This window comes from Pan paniscus, chromosome 5 (genome assembly GCF_029289425.2).
Source record: "Pan paniscus chromosome 5, NHGRI_mPanPan1-v2.0_pri, whole genome shotgun sequence".
Classification (NCBI taxonomy): Eukaryota; Metazoa; Chordata; class Mammalia; order Primates; family Hominidae; genus Pan; species Pan paniscus.
The window spans coordinates 71,397,460-71,419,707 of record NC_073254.2 but is presented as its reverse complement, the minus strand read 5'-3'; the positions used below and the strand labels follow the sequence as shown (position 1 = coordinate 71,419,707).

At 38.3% G+C, this 22,248-nt stretch overlaps 1 protein-coding gene and 1 non-coding gene across 7 annotated transcripts in view; one reads left to right on the top strand and one right to left on the bottom strand.

The window, feature by feature from the left end:
* Window positions 1-22,248, top strand: part of DST (dystonin) — a 494,203-nt gene that overhangs the window by 6,021 nt on the left and 465,934 nt on the right. The gene's annotated exons all lie outside the window — the stretch shown is intronic.
* Window positions 3,130-3,237, bottom strand: LOC112440170 (U6 spliceosomal RNA). The gene has a single exon (XR_003028358.1). It is a non-coding gene; the product is annotated as a U6 spliceosomal RNA (small nuclear RNA).

Below are 22,248 nucleotides of genomic sequence, written 5' to 3'. Positions count from 1 at the left end.
TCTTTTGTCACTGATACTTAGATTTTGTATTATGACTGGTAATGTGAGAATGATCTCTGATCCCCTTCCAGAAGCAATAGGCCAAGTATCTACTACATACAAAGTGTCATGCTGTAGAGGCACCATGAAAACATGATTCCTGTCTTCTAGGTGCTTAAGGCAGGTAAAGAAAAAAGCATCATTAGCGTAAATACCAAGTAACAAATTATGTATAGAAAAGGAATGGTTGGAATAGTTCTGGTGAAATGGTTGCTTCTAGCTCAAGTGATTAGAGAAGCCTTCCAAGAGGAGTGATATTTATGCTGAAGCCGGAAGGTTGTATGGTAAGTACAGTAGTCCCCTCTTCTGTGTGGTTTTGCTTTCCATGGCTTCAGTTACCCGTGGCCAACTGTGGTGTGAAAATATTGAGTGGAAAATTACAGAAATAAAGGATTCATAAGTTTGAAATTGCGTGCCACTCTGAGTAGCCCGATGGAACCCTGAGCTGCCCTGCTCCAATCCCACTTTGTCCTGCCCAACATGTGAATCATCCCTTAGTCTAGCAAATCCATACTTTATACTCTGGCCATCTCAGTTATCAGGTTTACCGTCAACTGTATTGCCACACTTGTGTTCAAGTCACCCTTATTTTACTTAATAATGGCCCCATAGTGCAAGAGTAGTGATGCTGGCAATTCAGATATGCCAAAGAGAAGCCACAAAATGCTTCCTTAAAGTGAAAAGGTAAAACTTCTTGACTTAGTAAGGAAAGGAAAAAAAAATCGTATGCTGAAGCTTCTGAGATATACCACAAGAATGAATCTTCTATCTGTGAAATTGTGAAGAAGGAAAAAGAAATTCCTGATAGTTTTGCTGTCACACTTTAAACTGTAAAAGTTATGGCCACAGGGCATGATGAGTGCTTAGTTAGGATGGAAAAGACATTAAATATGTGGGTGGAAGACATGAATAGAAAACATATTCTGATTGATGGCAATGTGTTGCATCAGATTTACTTACTTAAATTACACTTTATCATAGGTGTGTTTGTATAGGAAAAAAACATAGTATGTATAGGGTTTAGTACTATTCATGGTTTAAGGCATCCACTGGGGTCTTGGAATGGATGTGGTGGATAAGTGGGGTCCACTGTACCTGAGTAGATTCAGAGAAATGAGAGCAAAATCCCAGGTTGTTATAAGGGCATGAGGATAGACAAGATTTAGGAAAGCACATGCCTGTTTTCAGAGCTCGGTGTACACCAGTATGGTTAGAGAGAGGGATACTTGAGATTGCATAAAGGAATATAGTGCTGGAAGTAGACATAGGTGTCAGCTATAATAAAAATGATTCGTGTATACTACATGACAGTTGACAAAAGGCTTTGACTTAACATTATTTTATTTGAACACTTTAGGAGGGCATCTGCTGTGAGTCCTCTTAAGAGAAGCAGGCTGGGCGTGGTGGCTCACGCCTGTAATTCCAGAACTTTGGGAGGCTGAGGTGGGTGAATCACAAGATGGAGAACATCCTGGTCAACATGGTGAAACCCCGTCTTTACTAAAATACAAAAATTAGCTGGGTGTGGTGGCGCACGCCTGTAGTCCTAGCTACTCGGGAGGCTGAGGCAGAAGAATCGTTTGAACCTGGGAGGTGGAGGTTGCAGTGAGCCAAGATCGCGCCACTGCACTCCAGCCTGGTGAAAGAGCAAGATTCTGTCTCAGAAAAAAAAAAAAAAAAAGAGAGAGTAGCAAAAAATCACCATTTGATTTCTTTTCCAGCAACTATAACAAAACCGCCCAATCACTCTTCTTTCACCCAGGGAGAACAAAGAGTTATGGCCTCTGCTGCAGAGGGCCTTGGAAAATGGCCAGTTGGGGGCCTTTCTGGTGACCCCGAGGCTGAGTTTTTGAAGGGTACCATGTTTTTGAGGTCCAAGGATCAGCATCACTGGGTTATATTCTGACTGCAGACACCATCTCTCCAGGGATTTATGGGAACTTGCTCATGTGTTTAGTGTGGTCATTACAAATTTTAATACGAAGTATAATAAATTTGCAGGTAATTCATTATGTAAAAGACCTTTTTATTGAATGAAATACATTAAAGTTTTTAAAAGTATTTGAAATGTATGTAGCAACTTTTCAACTTCTTCCTTTAAAATTTCTCTCCTATAATAATTATTCCTAAATGTTTACCCTCCTATGAAATCCTCAGGCCTACTCCCTTACCTTCAGCCAGTGACCTTTTATCTCCTGACTCACAATTAATGCATCAAGTAATAGCTCCTTAAACTTATTGCACCTACGAACTAACTGGCATCTTAGCCTTCCTTCCCAGTCCAGTGAAAAATTCATCTGTCGTCCACACTGATATTTTATGCTTATGTTGTGAATTCTTTTCTTCCCATCTTGGGGGATATTCTATTAGTCATCCCCTCCTTCTTTATCCTCAATTGCTCCTTCTCTGCTGGCCCCTTTCCCTTACCTATAAACATCATATGTACTTCCTATTGGAAATAACAGCAACAGCACAAAACCTCCCTATGTCACCAACTCTTCTCTTGACAAGAAAAGTTTCCTGAAAAAGCTTCTTTGTTACCTTCTATTCCTCACCTCTCATTTATTCCTCAATTTAATCTGGCTTCTGCTGCTACTATTTAGAACCACTCACTTAGCTCACCAATGATTTCCAAATTGATATATTGATTGTTTCAGTCTTTAATTTAGTTGATCTATCCAGTATTTGATACTATTGGCCACTGATTCCTTCTTGATATTTCCTTCCGGGTTTCTAGACAACACCCTCTTAATCCCCTGCCCCTTTCTGGCCCTGGCTCTCTCTGTTTCTGGACTGAATCCTCTTCCTACTTATAACTTGATATTCCCTGTCTTGGGCCTACTTAAAAGAAGAAAACAGCTTTATTGAGATATAATTTACATACCATACAGTTCACCCATTTAAGTGTATAATTAAGTGGTTTTTGGTATATTCACAAGGTTGTGCAACCATCATCACAATTTAATTTTAGAACATTTTCATCACCCCCAAAATAAACCTATACCCATTAGCAATTATTCCCTATTCCCCTCCTTCCTTCATCCTTTACCTATAGGCAGCCACTAATCTTCATTCTTTTTTTTTTTAATATGGAATGCTTCACAAATTTATATTTCAGTGTTTCATCCTTGTGCAGGGGCCATGCTAATCTTCTCTGTATCTTTCCAATTTTCATATATGTGCTGCCCAACCAAGCACTACTTTCTAGCAATAGGTTTGGTGGGCCTCATTTTTGCCTATTTAGATTTTACTTGTGGGATCTCACCATACTCACTGTTTTAGTTTACCCCCATATCATGGTTACTCTGAAATCTGCCTATCAAATTTAGACCTCACTTTTGATCTCTAGGTTCAGAGTCACCTGCTTTTTCCTCATTTTCCCATAGATGTCCCATTGGCATCTCAAACTGAACATGTTCAAAACTGAATCATCAGTCTTTTACCACATCTTATGCATCTATTTTGGAGAATGGCAATATTCTCACATCCAGTCCCCAAACCCCTGCAGTTTTTCAAACTAGGAATATAGAAGATAGAATAGATGGCTCCCTCATCTATCCTGCCCCATCTGTCTTCTCTTTTAAATATCTCTGGACTCTGCCTTTCGTTGTATTCCCATTGCTGTTTCTTTGGTTCAAGCCCTATAATAAGCCTCTGGACAAGTCTCTCTGCATCCCCTTCCCCAACTCATCCACACCAATTTAATAAAGATCATTTGAAAATACAAATTAATTATTAAAACTTCTATAAGTTATGGAGACATTCAGATTTAACTAATAGAAAACCCAACTTAAAATGGGTTATTAATAAACAGGGATTTCTATTCTCTCATAACAAGAAGGCTAGAGATGGCCACAGGCTTTGCTTGAGCAGTTCTACCATGTCATTTTCAGTATATTTGGGATAATCTTGTCATTCTCTTGTGGTTGGAGAATGGTTGGCACGGTTACAGATATGGTGTCTAAATTCAAGGAAGGAAGGAAGGGAAGGGGCAGAGCCAGCCATGGTTATTTATCAGAAAATCTGAATATTTGCCAGAAGACTTTTCAGTTAGATTTCTGTTTACCCTTCACTGGCCAGAACTGTCACAGGCCATCTGTCACTATAAAGGAGGCTTGGGATGTGAGGTTTTATCTTTTCTAGTGTCTGTAGTAGAGGTAGGCAAGGGAGAAAGAGTTGGGGAATGCATATTTCTCCCCTACTTAAAATCCTTCAGTAGCTTCCCACTTCTTTCAAGATCATAAAGTTCATTCTTAGTATAATGTCAAAGGGTTCCTTGTACTGATGTCCTGTGATAGGTTGAGTCTACCATTTGTCCACACTTCTTATAATTCTTCAAACAGACCATGATCTTTTAGGATTATTGTTTTTGTCCATGTTATTTCCAACTAAGAAAGCCTCTTTCTATTTCTTTCCTCTCTTTTCTCATACACCTCCAACAAAAACAAAAATACTCAAAACAAAAAAAAAGGGTAACTCTTGCTTTTTCTTGAAAGTCCAGTTCATAAGTTATCTCCTTAGGGAAACTTTCATGACTCCCGCCTCGTAGTAACAATTTAGTGGTTTTTTTTTTTGTTATTGTGAGACTCTTAAAGGCAGTCTAAAACCTCAGTTCTTAGTTTAGAATCTGACACATAGTGAAGCTCAGTAAATGTTGGATGAATGAATGAATATTTGAAGTTTTCTACCAGTCAGTTTCATTCTCAATTCTCATGAATTTGCTAACTTCCCCAAATATCCTGTATCCCTCTTTTCCTTAAGGGGAAAGAGACAGATGCTTTTCATATTGTATCTTATTTTTATTTATTTATTTGAGACAGGGTCTCTCTCTGTTGCCCAGGCTGGAGTACAGTGGCATGATCTCAGCTCACTGCAACCTCTGCCTCCTGGGTTCAAGTGATTCTCCTGCCTCAGCTGCCCGAGTAGCTGGGATTACAGGCACTCACTACCACGCCCAGCTAATTTTTATATTTTTAGTAGAGACAAGATTTCACCATGTTGGCCAGGTTGGTCTCAAACTCCTGACTTCATGTGATCCACCCACTTTGGTCTCCCAAAGTGCTGGGATTACATGCATGAGCCACTCTGCCTGGCCCCGTATTTTATTTTAGACATATAGTTATACCTTACTTATGTCTTACCCTGTGTTTACTTCACGGATACACAGATCAGACACGTTAGAAAATGAATTGAAATTGGCTGGGCGCGGTGGCTCATGCCTGTAATCCCAGCACTTTGGGAGGCCGAGGAGGGCAAATCACCTGAGGTTGGGAGTTTGAGATCAGCCTGACCAACATAGAGAAACCTCGTCTCTACTAAAAATACAAAATCAGCCAGGTGTGGTGGCGGGCCCCCTGTAATCCCAGCTACTTGGGAGGCTGAGGTGGGAGAGTCGCTTGAGCCTGGGAGGTGGAGGTTACGGTGAGCTGAGCTGAGATCGTGCCATTGCACTCCAGCCTGGGCAACAAGAGTGAAAATCCATCTCAAAAAAAGAAAAGAAAAAGAAAAAAAAAAAGAAAATAAGTTGAAAATATCCCTGACTTTTTTTTTTTAATTGAAAGGACTTTCATCCTTTGAGAGTTTTAAATCAAAGTTTAATATTTAATGTTTGTATTTCAATTTGTAATCTAAAAATAATTCTGAATTATTTTGTAACCATTTTACCTTATAACCAGTACTGTCATCCAATTCCAGTTCCTGAATTTGTGTTTTACTTACAGTCACATTAGTGCCAAGTGGTATTGCTTTAACTGTTATAAACTTAAAAGGAAAGATTTGAGGCAATTTTTATGTATAATTTATGCATTAATGCCAAATGAGAGCCAAATGCTGTGCTTTGGTAATCTGTTTAACTAATTTTGAGAAATGTGGTGGTATATTTGAATAAAGAGCGTCAGAAATGGCAAATATTGGACTGGATATGGTAGCTCATGCCTGTAATCCCAGCACTTTGGGAGGCGGAGGCGGGTGAATTGCTTGAGCTCAGGAATTCAAGACCGGCCTGGGCAATATAGCAAAACCTTGTCTATACAAAAAATAATTTAAAAATTTTGTCGGGCATGGTGATGTTCTCCTATAGTCCTAACTACTTGGGAGGCTGAGGTGGCTGACTGCTTTTAAGCCCAGGAGTTCGAAGCTACAGTGAGCCATGATCATACCACTGCACTCTAGCCTGGGCAGCAGAGCAAGGCCCTATCTCTTAAAAAAAAAAAAAAAAAAAGAGAAATGGCAAATATTAGAGTAAATATAGAGCACAAATTATAACATTGTCCTGTGGGGTGTATAAAATATATAGATGTTTGACACCTTTAGTGTAAAGAATGGCAGGGGAGTAATGGAATTCCTATACATTTGCAAAGTTTCTACATTTTATGTGAAGTGGCATATTAACTTAGGTAGAATGAAAAGTTAAGGATGCATATTTTAACTCTCAGAGCAACTAATTAAAAAAAGGAAACCCAAGAGATAAACCCAACTAGAACTTCTAAAACATATCCAAATGACCTGAAGAAGGCAAGAAAAAGGGAACACAGGAACAAAAAACCAGGAGAGACGGATTGAAAATAAATAATAAAATAATAGACCTAAATCTAATAATATCAATAATTACATTAAATATTAATGGGCCAAACACTCCAATTATGAGACATAGATGAACAGAATCAATAAATAGCAGGGCCTAACTATATGCTATTTACAAGAAATTCACTTTAAGTATAAAGACATAGACTGAAAGTGAATGGATGGAAAAAATATAAATGATGCAAACAATAATCATAAGAAGATTAGAGTGGCTATATTAATATTAGGTAAAGTAGATAATCAAGGCAAATGGTATTAACAGAGACAAAGAGGGATGTTCTGCAATGATGAAAGGACCAATCATTCTGGAAGACATTATCATAAATGTGTATCTAACTAATATAAACCTAACCTCAAAAGGTATGACATAAACATTTCAAAAGTAAAGGCGGAATTAGACAATGCTGTAATCATAGTTGGTGATCAACAGAGTTTATAAGCATACCTCTTTCAGCAATTGATAGAACATCCACACAGAAAATCAGTAAAAATGTAGGTAAAGAGCTAAACAACTCTACCAACTATCTTGACCTAACTGATACTTCTAGAAACACCACACTCATTGGCCAGGCGCGGTGGCTCATGCCTATAATCCTAACACTTTGGGAGGCCGAGGTAGTAGGATCATTTGAGCCCAGGAATTTGAGACCAGCCTGGGCAACATGACAAAACCCTGTCTCTCCAAAAATACAAAAATTAGCCAAGCTTAGTGGCATGCACTGTAGTCCCAACTACTTGGGAGGCTAAGGTGGGATGATTGATTAAGTCTAAGTGGGTGAAGTTGTGGTGAACCATGATAGCACCATTGCACTGCAGCCTGGGTGACAGAGCGAGACCCTGTCTTAAAATGAATAAATAAATATTTGTAAAGAAACACCATACTTACATGACTCATTCACGAAGATAGACTATATTCTGTGTCAGAATACAAGTCACAATTAATTTAAAGGATTGAAATAATACAAATTATATAGGAATCAGTAATATCTCCAAGAAAATCTCAAATATTTATAAATTAAATAACATTCTTCTAAATAATTCATGTATCAATAAGGAAACCATAAAGGAAATTTAAATATTTTAAACTAAATGATAATGAAAACACAGTATCTCAAAATTGTGGGGTGCAGCCAAAGCAGTGCTCAGAGGGAAACATATAGCTTTAACTGCTTATCTTAGAAAAGAAGGAAAGTCTAAAATCAATTAACAAAGCTTCAACCTTGAGAAGTTGGAGAGGGTGTTGGGGGGAAAAGCAAACTAAACACAAAATAAGTAGAAAGAAGAACATAATAAAGGTAAGAGCAAACATGGATATAATTGAGAAGAGAAAACCAAATTAGACTCTTAGATGAACAAAGTTTATAAACTTCTAGCTAGACTGATCAAATCACTGGTATGACAAATGAAAGAGAGGGTATAACTATGGAGCCCACAGACATTAGAAGGGTAAGAAAACTGGTTGCAGTGGCTCATGCCTCTAATCTCAGCATTTTGGGAGGCTGAGGTGGGAGGATCACTTGAGCCCAGGAGTTCAAGACCAGTCTTGGCAACACAATGAGATCCCAACTCTCCAAAAAGAGAAAAAAAAGAAAAAAAAAGCCAGGCATGGTGGCCTGCAGTCCCAGTTACTCCAGAGGCTGAGGTGGGAGGATCTCTTGAGCCCATGAGGTCAAGGTTGTAGTGAGCTGTGATTGTGCCACTGCACTCCGCCCTGGGTGACAGCAAGACCCTGTCTCAAAATAAAGTAAATAAAAAGAAAAAAAAAAAGGATAAGAGAATATACTGTACAAGTTGATGCCCACAGAAGTGACAAATTAGATTAAATGGATTTTTTTGAAAAATATAATATTAACACTGCTACAAAAATGTAAAACTAAGTTGGCTTATTATTATGAAATTACTTTGTGGATTCCTAAAAGAGTCTTGTGGTCCAGAGGTTTATGGACCACATTTTGAGAATTGCTGCTTTAGATGGGTGCAATTTATTATATGTACCTTGTATCTCAGTGAAGTTGGTTAAGAAATATATATGTACATATTTTTATATATATGCATAAAAATATGTGTGTGTGTGTGTGTGTGTATGGGAGTAATGTGGAATTTATTTTACTTTAAGAAGTTTCTGTCATTTTGAGTGTATAAAACATTACCTGACAGTATATTTAAGACTATGACATTTTTGATAGTATGATTGAAACTTTTTTTAATTCCATTTCTGCTAGACTTATTTATATAAAATTTTTTTTTTTGAGACAGAGTCTTGCTCTGTTGCCCAGGCTGGAGTGCAGTGGCATGATCTCGGCTCACTGCAACCTCCACCTCCCTGGTTCAAGCGATTCTCCTGCCTGAGCCTCCTGAGTAGCTGGGATTACAGGTGCCCACCACCACACCCGGCTAATTTTTTGTAGTTTTAGTAGAGACAGGATTTCATCATGTTGGCCAGGCTGGTCTTGAACTCCTGACCTCAAGTGATCCAGCCGCCTCGGCCTCCCAAAGTGCTGGGATTACAGGCGTGAGCCACCACGCCCGGCTACTTATTTATATAATTTTTATTGGAAGAGTAATCTATAGACATCTATAAAAATAAAATAAATATAAAAAAGAAATAAAAACAAAATGCAAAAACAGTGAAAATGGTTTGACCAACTTAAAAGGACAGCAGAAAATTTATAAGGAAAGCCTAGATATAAGGGGAACTTTCTAATCTTTATGTAAGTAATTTTTCTTATCGATTTATGTTTATCTGTAGCTCTTTATTTATCTATCCCCCCATCTGTTCATTCACGTATCCATCCATTCATCCAACCATCCTTCCTCCTTGTGCATATTGTATCATGCCTTAGAACTACTCTCATACCAAGATCTTGAATTCTGCCATGTCCTTCTCTGATCATACCTGCTTCTGTCTCTGGACCTTATTGTGAGCTCTTAAGGAGCTTCCTTCTTACCTTCGTCACGACCGAAATCTTCTTTGGGGGTCAGTCTGTCATTACCTTCTTATTTAATGTCACTTGGCAGTCTGCTCACTATAGACCCTTGGACCAACAGTTTTGAGAAACTTTGTTATTCTCACTTCACTCATGCAATTAATTAGTCCTTCTGCCACAGTGACTTTGCCAACTCTCAGACTTGGTGACTGCTTTTCTATTCTTGTGCCTGGGAGGCATATCCTTATTGGACAACTTCACAAAACTCAACCATTTGATTCATTATGCTGTCTAGCAGTCATCACTGCCCCTTTGTAGTGTATCAATTAGCTGCTTCTTTGTAACCATTTAAAACTTAGTAACTTAGACATTAATCATTTATCTTACAATTCCGTGGGTTGGTGATCTGGGCTGTGCCCAGTTGGGCACTTGGTCTGGTCTGAATCAGGCTTGGCTCATCACAGCTGGAAGTCACCCAGGTATCTTTGATGAGCTCTGGCTGACTCACGGTTTTCCTCTGCATGGTCTCTCCTCTTCCAGTAAGCCAACTCAGGCTGGTTCACATGTGGTTAGATTTGGGTTCCAAAAGCAGCAAGAGTGGAAGTGCATGAGGCCTCTTGAAGTCTGGAATCTGGGCTTGTACAGTGCCTCTGCTGACACATTGTTTTGGCCAAAGCAAGTCATAGTGGGTAGAGAAGAGTCCTGATAGGAGGAGTTACATAGTATTGTGGCCATTTTTGCAATCTACCGTAGGTAATCTTTTGATTTATTTTTGGTTTGCTACTGTCTGCTATCCCTAAAGTACTCATGGTAAGCTTTTTCTGTTTTTTTCCCTGGGCAGTCTTTTCCAATTTCTTGGCTTTCATGTGTATGGAAATTACTTCTACCAGACGTTTTTAGGCCCAACTTAGTTTTTCAAAAATTTCAGACTGGGTGCTGTGGCTCATACTTGTAATCCCAGTGCTTTGGGAGGCTGAGATGGGAGGGTTGCTTGAGGACAGGAGTTCAAGACCAGTCTGGGCAACATAGTGAAATAAAAAATAAAAAAATTAGCTGGGCATGATGGTATGCACCTGTTGTCCCAGTTACTCAGGAAGCTGAGATAAGGAGGATCACTTGAGCCCAGGAGTTTGAGGCTGCAGTGAGCTATGATCATGCCACTGCATTCCAGCATAGGCAACAGAGCAAGAATCTATCTCAAAAAAAAATTTTTTAAACATATATATATATAGAGAGAGAGAGAAAGAGAGAGAGAGGTGTAATTTCTAGTTTTAGAATATTTTTCATCATCCCCAAAAGATTTCTCATGCCTGTTTGCAGTCAATCTCTGTTCCAATCCCTAACCCCATGCTGCTTTCAGTATCTATAGATAGTGCCTCTCCTGGACATTGCATATAAGTAGAATCATATAATATGTAGTCTTTCACATCTGGCTTCTTTCATGTAGCTTAATGTTTTTGAGATTTGTCCATGTTGTAGTATGTATCAGTAGTTTGTTCATTTTTATTGCTGAATAGTATTTCATTCTATGAATATACCATACTTGATTTATCCATTTACCGTTGATGGACATTGGCGTTTCTCCCTAATGATTAGCTATTACAAATAGAACCGCTGTGAATATGTGCTTAAAACCATTGTGTGGACATATATTTTCATTTCTCTTGGGCAGATACCTAGGAGTAAAATTGCTAGGTTGTATGGTAAGTTTAATTTTTAAAGAAATTCTCCAGTTGTTTTTTTAAATGGCTGTACAATTTAATATTCTCATCAGCAGTGTATGTGGGGTCCAGTATCTTGACATCCTTGGCAATACTTGTTACTGTCTGTCTTTTTTACTATAGCTATTCTATTGGATATGTAGTGATAGCTCCGAGTTTTGATTTGCATTTCCCTAAAGACTAATGATGTTGAGCATCTTTTCACATGCTTTTTAGCTATTCATATATCTTCTCTGGTGAAGTGTTCAAATCTTTTGTCCATTGTAAAATTGATTTTTTTTTCTTATTGAATTTTAAGAGTTCTTTATACATTCTGGATACAAATTCTTTAATAGATATATAGTTTGCCTATTTTTATGGTCTGTGGTTTCTCTTTTCATTTACTTAATGGTGTCTTTTTAAGTGCAAAGTTAAAAAATTTTAATAAGTCCAATTTATCAATTATTTTTCTTTATGGATTATACTTTGGTGTCATTTCTAGGAATTGTTTGCCTCATCCAAGATAATAAAATAGGTTTCCTGCTGCTTTTTTTTCAAGGCAATTTAGTTTTGGTTCTTACATATAGTTTGAGTTTTTCTCTGTTTTTTGAGTTTGTAAATTGCTGGTATTAGTTTTTTAAAAATATTGGGAAGATTTCACCAGTGAACCCATTTGGAGCTGGCGTTTTCTCTGTGGGAAGATAATTTTAAGTTGTTAATTCCACTTCTTTACTTTTATGTGCCTATTCAGATTACTTCTCTTCTTGAGTCACTTTGGTAATTTTTGCCTTTCTAAATGGTTCATTTCATCTAAGTTATCTAGTTTGTTGGCCTAAAGTTGTTTCTGGTATTCTCTTTTGCTCTTTTTAATTCCGTATGGTTGATAGTACTTTCGGATTCCCTTTTTGTTTGTCTAGCCAAAAAGTTGGGGCTTTTGTTATCCTGTCCTGTTGCACACTTCTGTGACCGCACTTGCATCCAGGAAGGAAGATAAAAACCAAACATAAAGGAATAGGAGTTTGCCCTGCCTGTGGTATTGTTTAGGGGCTGTGAGAAAAGAAAAAAAAAAGAGTGATTTCTGTACTTTCTCTGAGTCTTAAGAATTCTCCTTCTCACCTCGCTACCCAGAATTAGGGCACTTTTTCTGGAGCTCTGTATCTGAACCTCAGTACCCATTTCTGGGTTTCAGGCTGCACTGCTGCATTGCATTCAGTCTGGGGAATAATGGAGGTCAAAAATGGCAAACTCACCACTGGTTTTCATATACTTTGAATTTTGGCCTTTTTACTTCAATTGGCCTGCTGCTGTTTACGTTTCAGAATCCTCAAGTAGCTGCTCAATGCATTCTGTTCAGTTTTACAGCTGCGTTCAGTGAGAGACGTGCTTATTCTACTTTATTGTAAATGGGAACACGAACTGACGTTAACTAGTCTGTCCTCCATCCACTTCAAGCTTGTTACTTTTCTCTTTTTATTTATTTACCCTTTAGAAAATCTTGTAGGATTTTGACAGTTGGTAAGATGATGCTGGTAGAGATGTGTATTGCTACATATAACTCACGAAATACTGAAGATTCCATTTATTTTACCATTATACAAATTTTTTAGGAATCAAACATCAATAGATTATTCATTTTGGAGAAGTTTCTTTTCTTATTTTTTTGGTCCAATCTCATTATTCTTTTTGTTTTTCTTTTTTCTTTTTTTGAGGCAGAGTCTCGTTCTGTCACCAGGCTGGAGTGCAGTGGTGTGATCTCGGCTCACTGCAACCTCTGCCTCCCAGGTTCAAGCAATTCTCCTGCCTCAGCCTCCTGAGTAGCTGGGACTACAGGCACGCACCACCATGCCCAGCTAATTTTTGTATTTTAGTAGAGACGGGTTTTCACCATGTTGGCCAGGACGGTCTCGATCTCTTGACCTCGTGATCTGCCCACTTTGGCCTCCCGAAGTGCTGGGATTACAGGTGTGAGCTACCGTGCCCGGCAATCTCATTATTCTTTATATTTTCTGCATTTGTCTCCAACTTCTGTACATAAAATAGATTGAGGTTAAAGAACTACTTGCAGATTTTAAAGAAAACAATATGTATCTCTTCATATTTACTGATGAGTTTACAAAGAGTAGAAATTTCACATTAGGAAGTAATTAAGCAGTAGACCATTAACAAGTTTTAAATAACTAACTGACCAACTTTGAAGAATCATTAAAAGAACATTAAATAGTATATTCCTGCTACTGCCCACTCTGCAGTGAGCTGCACGCAGCAGGCAGCAGGCAGTTGCGAGCATTTCAGACTGATCTAGAGTGTGACTGCCTCTTGTTTTAAAAACGGTTGTGGGGCATCCCAAAGTGAATCCCAAATACATTCTTAATTGTTTAGACTCTCTTGAAATATTTGGATTACCTAGCTGTATGTCTGAATCATCAGCTGTTCTGGGTGGGAGATAAAATTGGGAAATTTTGGCTGGCTACTGCTATATTACAATTTCTCTAGAAACTTCAGTTAATAATGGACTCAAGCATGCCTTGAGCTGTTCGCCGAGAAACTATGGCAACGGGCCTTTTAATTAAAGCTGAAGTAGTGTGTGTAGCTTAGGAAAACGGAGATACTGCCAATTGATAGGGTGACAGTATGGGAATCATCCATGAAGCTAACAAGAAATTTCTTTTTAGATATATTTAGTTAACTCTTTTTTACCTAAGTTGCTCAAAGAAACACTAGTAAACTCTTTTAGTGGACATCAATATTTGGCTTTGGAATATGTTACAATATTTTTTAAAGAATATATAGCTTCCTAATTTTTTTAAGAATAATATTAAAATTATTTTGTGTTTTCTGAGTATATGTTAAACTGAGAGTTGGAAGTTATTGGAAGGGTCAGCCTAGAGGCATCCTTAATGTCAGAGGGCAGCCAATCTGAGATAGTTCACAAAACCAATGATCTCTCCATTTTGGTGATGGAGACATTAGTGTGCCTTAATTCTCTCTCTCCATGTCATATTCTCTCTCTCTCTCTCTCTCTCTCCCCCCCCACTATATATATATAATATATATATAATATATAATATGTATATTTTATATGTATATAAAAGTGCACTAGTGGGCTGATGATTGACAAATTAGTAAACTGTCCCCCTCCTGAGCTAACGCATTTCCAGGCAGTGTGCTGGAATTTATAAGCCCAGACCATAACAAAAGTGATTTATTATTGTTAGCTTTCCAAATTAAAAAATAAAAACTAAGTAGAAAAGCAAGAGTTGTCATTTTTTGAGGGTCAAGTATGTGTTATGCTAACAACGCCCAGTGATGGGCAGATTCTATTAGCCCTTTGGTAGGGGCTGAGGAGGGGGAGAATTTGAGTTTATGTCTGTTGTTTTAGCATCCCATCTTAAAAAGTGTCCCTGTTTGAGGATAAATTGCAGTCACCTGGTGAAGGCAATCGCTAGAAAGATGAGTAGCATCTAATTAAATAAAATGTTCTACTCAGGAGGCTGAGATGGGAAGATTTTTAGAAGCCAGGAGTTTGTGACCAGCCTGAGCAACATGGTGAGATCCCCATCTCTAAAAAATAAAAAAAAATGTATGTATATAAAATAAAACAAAATGTAATAGTGACAAATGTAAAAGCCGCTAAGCCAGAGACAATGTAGGAATTGGCTCTTACAAAAGCCTGTTATCTGGTTTCCTTGGCTTTGGGTTTCAGTTCACTTTTTATGATACTGTTGGCAGAGTAAACTATCTGAAATAAGATCTGATCTTCCACTCCTTTTGCTTAATGGCTTTTCTTTGCTTAATGGCTTCCCGTTGCTTACAGGATAAGTACACCCTTTCTTGGTATCAGCTCCCACATACCTCTAATGCACACCTTAAACTCAAACAAGACCCAGCTGCTTGGTTCCCTACCCCATTCTGTTTTCATGCCATTGCTCATGCTGGAATCCCTCTATTCTACTTTTTTGTTGTTGTTGCAAACTCCCATTTCTACTTAAAAATGAGGATTAAACATCATTTTCTTCCTTTCTTTATCTCACATTCTTCCCTTAGTCTTCCTGGACATTCTCCCCTCTTGTTATTGAACTGAACTAACTGGGGCCTGCTCACCTGGCGCGGTAAGGCCAAACATCCACACTGAGGTTTGCAGTGGAAGAAAGGAGGGCATTTATTTGCAGGGTGCCAAGCAAGGAGAATAGTGCAGCTTATGCTGAAAGACCTGATCTCCTCAATGGCTTGCAAGTCGAGTTCTTAAAGGCATGGTTAAGTTTTAGGAAAGCAGAAGTTACAGACAAAATCATAAATCAATATGCAGAGGTTACACATTGGTTTGGCCTACAAAGGGTGGGATATCTTGAAGTGGGGGCAGGTCATAGGTAGATTAAAAGATTTTCTGGTTTGCAGTTGGTTAAGGAAGGGAAGCTTTGTTTAAGATCTGGGTCAGCAGAAAAGATTGTTAGCTCTGGTTTGTGGTGTGACTTCTTTCAGGACCATCAGGAAGAAATTTACAGCAAAGAGAAGTGATCAGAGATCAGTCCTCAGTTCCTCCTATCTGAGGTCTACATGCTGTTCGGTGGGGGTCTGGGTTTCTGAAAAACAACTCAGGAACATATGTTAAGATTCTATCTTTACTTTCTATAGAGAACCAAACATTGTATTATTTTAACTTCCTGGGAGATTGTTTTAAGCTACTATTACCTTCTTGCTTTTCTAGTTGCTCATTTATTTCTCAGGGAGAGCTAGGTACCTGGAAATTCCCTTGAAGGAACTCAGGATTTTCTGTTATTTCTATGCTTGGGACCCACAGACCCCTAAGAAGTGTCCCTGCTCCATCTCACTCTGGGACTGGATGAGGGCACCAGATATGGGGATTTACACACCAAGGCAGGTGGTATGTAATTTTTATCTTGTTTCCATAGCCTTGTGTGGCATCTGGCATGGAATAGGCACTTACTATTTGTTGAATATTTGATGTTGGCTAAATATTTGATGTATATAGGAATGGAATTAAGTGAGTAAACTAGAGTTACCAGGCATATTTGAGAAAATACAGAGTAGTTGAACTTCAGTTCAGCTGTTTTCCCTCCTCCTTCTCTCTCACCCTACTCTTGCCTCCCGGCTGCCTGTTCCTCCTATGCCTGTTCTGTGGCTTTCCAGAATACCTTGGTCAAGGAATTGCTCTTCCTTTAAATGCCCCTGTATTAGTCCACTTCCATTCTGCTGATAAAGACAAACTTGAGACTAGGTTTGGAAGACTTTTTCTGGAAGAAAAAGAGGTTTAATTGGATTTAAAGTTCACATGGCTGGGGAGGCCTCAGAATCATGACGGGAAGCAAAAGGCACTTCTTACATGTTGGTGGCAAGAGAAAATGAGAGAGAAGCAAAAGCAGAAACCCCCCATAAAACCATCAGATCTCCTGAAGCTTATTTACTACCACGAGAACAGTCTGGGGGAAACCACCCCCATGATTCAAATTATCTCCCACTGGATCCTTCCCACAACACATGGGAATTATGGGAGTACAATTCAAGGTGAGATTCGGGTGGGGACACAGAGCCAAACCATATCATTCAGCCCCTGGCCCCTCCTAATCTCATGTCCTCACGTTTCAAAACCAATCATGTCCTCACATTTCAAAACCAATCATGCCTTCACAGCAGTCCCCCAAAGTCTTAACTCATTTCAGCATTAACCCGAAAGTCCAAAGTCTCATCTGAGACAAGGCAAATCTCTTCTGCCTATGAGCCTGTAAAATCAAAAGCAAGCTAGTTACTTCTTAGATACAATGGGGGTACAGGTATTGGGTAAGTACAGCAGTTCCAAATGGGAGGAATTGGCCAAAACAAAGTGGTTACAAAGGCCCATGCAAGTCCAAAATCCAGCAGGGCAGTCAAATTTTAAAGCTCCGAAATGATCTTCTGTGACTCCAGGTCTCACATCCAGGTCACACTGATGCAAGAGGTGGGTTCCCATGTTCTTGGGCAGCTCCACCCCTGTGGCTTTGAAGGGTACAGCCTCCCTCCTGGCTGCTTTCACAGGCTAGTGTTGAGTGTCTGCAGCTTTTCCAGGCCAACAGTGTAAGCGGTTGGTGGATCTACCATTCTGGGGTCTGGAGGTCGGTGGCCCTCTTGTCACAGCTCCACTAGGCAGTGCCCCAGTAGGGACTCTATGTGGGGGCTCTGACCTCACATTTCTCTTCTGCACTGCCCTAGCAGAGGTTCTCCATGAGTGCCCTGGCCCTGCAGCAAACTTCTGTCTGGGCATCCAGGCATTTCCATACATCTTCTGAAATCTAGGCGGAGATTCCCAAACCCCAATTCTTGACTTCTGTGCACTCGCAGGCTCAATACCACATGGAAGCTGCCAAGTCTTGGGACTTGAACCCTCTGAAGCCACAGCACTCTTTGGGGACACAGAGCCAAACCATATCAGCCCCTGAGCTTCCAAAATACCCTTTGCCTTTCTTTCCCAAACTTCTACCCTCAACTCCAAAATGCCATTTCTTTACTGAGGAATGCAGCTAGATATAATTAGGAGATTATCACATCAACCTAATTTATGCCAGGCTATAAATGACTGACAGTGAGGCAGCAGGAAGTGTTTTGATTTTGAATTCCACAATATAAGTGATTGATTTCGTGTTCAAATTTCTGACTGTGTGTATAACCTTCTCTTTCACATTGTATATTAATGACATCCTAAACATGTTTTCATGCAAGGGTTTTGGATTATGTCATGCAATCGTGACAAAGGAATATTCTGAGAGCTGCCTGCCTGTAACCAGTTTCAGCAACATTGCTGTCTTTGTTCAGCAGCATTTGTGCAATTATTTGAATATTTTATTGCTTTTTCATATCTTTGTTATATAAATGAATGAACACTAGAAAAATTACTGATAATGCTGGTGATGGGAAATTAGGTCTTATATAGCAATTCACTTCAGATAAAGATATAAAAAATCAGGTGAGCCAGAAAGAAGAAATTCTTAGCTTCAAGTGGATACTCTCTGAATTAAAGCCCGTCTAGAATCTGTTTTATTGGTAGGAAAAGAAGCAAAAGCAAGGAACTGTATGGAATTCTGGAGCTCTATCATTGAATATTGTATACAAAAAGGAAGATAAAACTAAAGATTTTTAATACTATATTTTAGTTTTTGGGCCCTGAAATCCAGTTTCTCATGAGATTCCTACACATTTCATTTTTTTGTGTGTTTTCAAGAAAACATTTTACGCACAAGACAGGCTGCTGGTAAAAGGTTAGGAAAAATGCCTGGGTTTCCTTCAAGCTGTCCCTTCTTCGAAGTCATTAATTCTTGCCTTAGATCTTTTCAACAACTGGAATCTAGGTAATAGCTTTGCTGCAACTACTTTAGTTGATCCCAAAGTTAGGGCCCTGAAAAACCAAGATATGGCATAGGCCTGTTAGCTAGGCACTGAGTGCTACAAGATGAGGCCAGAGGTCTGCAAACCATCATCACCTTCCTTACCTTTTGGTGTCCTTACCCATACACAATTACCAGATCCTGGAGGCTAGCTCACTTTGTGCCATTAGTTCTGAAGGGCTTGGTCTTATTAACCCAACTGAGAGGAGCTTCTGTCAGAAACTTAAATGGAATACAATCAAGTTGAATAAGACTTGTCTCTACCTTTGAGGAATTCTCTTTTCATTTCCTTTATCTTATAGTGATGGGTGATCAGATAAGAAATGAATCATTCATTGAATTTAGTGTTGATGCTTCTTTTCTTCTCTTGATGCTTCTTTTCTTCTCTTCTTTGGCTATGCCTGCATTTATCTGAAAGTTTTCTATACGTTTTATATAGAATTAAAGGTAAATTGGGTTTATTAACATTTTATATATGTTTTGTATAGAATTAAAGGGGAAATTGGGGGATTAAAAATTTAGTGTGGCAGCCTTTGCTGTTATTGTTTTTATTTGTTTGATTTTTGAGAAGGTAAAACATTTACGTGATTCAAAAATCAAAGCATGTAAAAGTATATCAGTGAGAATTCTTTATCTCATTCTTGTTTTTTATTTCTGGAAGAGGAAATCTAAGTAATGACTATTCTTAGTTTCTCTTAAATCCTTTCATTATTTTTCCATACACAAGGAAATAAAAATATATTTTATTTTACCCTTTTTATATGGATAGTAGTATATTGTATACACTGTTTTGCATCTTGTTTTATTCACTCAATGTATCTTGAAGAGCTTTCCATAGAGAAATACTTCTTTTTGTAGGTGCATGGTATTCTATTGGACGCATGAACATAATTTAGCTAATCATCCGCCTATTAATGTATTTGGGATTTTTCTAATCTTTCATTATTACAATCAATGCTGAAATGTAAAACCTTAGCCTTTTACATGTGTGCAAATGTTATCTGTGGGATAAATTCCCAGAAGGAGAATTATGGAATCAAATATTTACATATTTTGATTTTGGTAAATATGATCACATGGCCATTAACAATGGTTTATTTTAATTATCAAAGCTTCATAATATGTTCTAGTCCTCCCTTATTGGTATACTCTTTTAGTTGTATTCTTTTTATTCCTATGTGAATATTAGAATTGGGTTGTCTAATTCCAAAGGAAAAAAAATCAGTGTTTTTGTTGAACATGTTAAATGTGAATTTTATTAAAGGATAAATGGAATATTTATGATTTTGAGTTTTCCTATCAGTAGGTATACTTTTCTGTTAGTTCAACTCTTCTTTTTTGGCAGAGTTTTTTTCATGTATTTCTTCCATATTTCTTGTAAAAGTATATCTAGTATTTTATTTTGGTTGTGATTAAAAACAGGTCTTTTTTACATTATGTCTTCTGTTTGTAGTTTCTATAAGTGAAGCTATTGGTTTCATTATCTTAATCTTATAATCTGCTAACTTATCTTACTGTTTGTAGTGGATTTTATTATAGTATAATCTCTTGGGTTTTCCAAGTGTAATAACATATCATCTGCAAATAGTGATTATTGTATATCCTCTTTTCCAACTTTTGCATTTTATTTATTTCTCTTGTATAATTGTATTGGCTAGGACATCCAGCAAAATGTTAAATAATAGAAATAAGAGTGAGTACCTTTTTCTTTTTCCTGACTTTATTGGGAAAGTCTCTGATGTTTCCTTAATTAGCATAAGTGGGCTTTTGGGTTGAGATAAATCTTTGCTGGTCGTTTACTCTTGGTCTTCCAGCTTCACCTCACCTTTCTATTCTATACTCTCTGGTGTTGGGGCTGGGACTCCTTTGATAGCACAGTGGGCTGCGTCAATAGGGGGCACTGGAGGGAGTTTGGAAAATGATAGCACTTTCTGGTGGGCTCTGCCAATACGAGGTACTAAAGGGAGCTTGGAAAGGGGAAGTGGGGAGAAGCACTCCCTGTCTCTCTTGCTCTTCCTGTCAGAGGTGCCCCAGTAGGGATATCTCACCTCAGCTTTATGTATTTATTTTTCTAGATTGCCAGAGCCAGCCTCATCACTCCGCCTTGTAGGTACCAGCAGCAGCTAGGCAGTGCTCCCACCTCAGAGGTATAAGCCCCAACTCAGATGCACTTCCCTCCTCTGAGCTCCTAAAGAACTAACAGCAGCTGAGCAGCTGAGCAGTGCCCCCTTCTCACAGGTCTGAGCCCCAGCTTTGTGGGGCCCTTCCTTTGAGCTCCCATGATCTTGTAACTTAATCTCATCCTTTGGAACCCCTCAAACTGGAGGTGGTAGCTGCTTCCTTGCATTTATGGTCTGCAGGTTGCTCAGTGTCCTAGTTTTGCTGTTCTAGTCCTCTAGTACCTGTTTAAACAATTCTCTTTATTAAATCCCTCCTGTTGAAATATCTAATGTGCTTTCTGTTTTCCTGAAAGGACCCAATCCTGAATGACTCATGCATCCCTATTTTATTGAACATTTTTGTCAAGATCAGTTGCTCATTTTTTTCTAATTTTTTTCTCTTCGTCAAAGGGGGTGATTGTATGGTTTTTATTTTTAGACCTGTGAAATATAATAGGAACTTTTCTAACCCTAGACACTTCTAGACACTTCTAGAATTTCTGTAACAAATCTCCCTTCATCATATTGTATTCTTTTAATGCACTACTGATTCTACTTGCTGATATTGTAATTAGGATTTTTGTATTAATATTTATATCTGAGATTGGTCTTAATTTTTCTCTTTCAGGGAAATCCATGTCAGGTTTTTATTTCAATGTTATATTTGCTTTATAAAACCTTTGGATCTCCCACATTTTTGCTAATCTCTGGAAAAATTCAGATAGCATTTAACATTAACATTTCCAGGCTTTTGTTGTTGTTTTGTCTTGTTTTTATTTTTTAAGATTTGGTAGCATTGCCTTATGAGACTCTGGGTTGGGTACTAGTTTGGTATCATATAATGGGAAACTTATTTCATTAAATGAATCCAGAAATGACTAATAGATAAAATGATGTTTGTATGTTCTGCATTAGCTGAGCTAGTTAAAAAAAAGCTTTTTTGGCTACCAGCATTAGTTTAGATCAAACTGTGAAACAGGCAGCATGTCTCTGGTGCCCTTTTTATCCTTTAATTATTGTACATATGCATCTAATTAATTCTCCCTCTTACCTGCTCTTTTCCCTCCTATGCTGTTGCCGGTCTCTGCTGAAGTTACCTACTGATACTGTTTTTGGAGGTATGACTCTGCATATAAATATTTGCATTTTCATAGAATTATGAATATGCTCTTGGCAGAATCTTGGGTCCTGGTGCTGTATGTTTTGTGTCCCTTCTTCCTTCTAAGTTCTTCAAGTACATGTATTCCTGAGGTGAAGCATAAGCGTAGCAGCTTGAGGAGAGCATATCCTCCCATTGACTTAGTTACACAGATTTAATAAGCTCTACACTCAGGAACCTTAGAGAGCCTTCAGTCTTCCTCTTAATAAAAAGAGGGTTGCCACTTAACTACCTTTAGTGTGAGTAAAGGAAAAGGTGGAATAACACCTGTTATTGTGAACTCATCGCTAGCTGCCTGGCTCATCATTT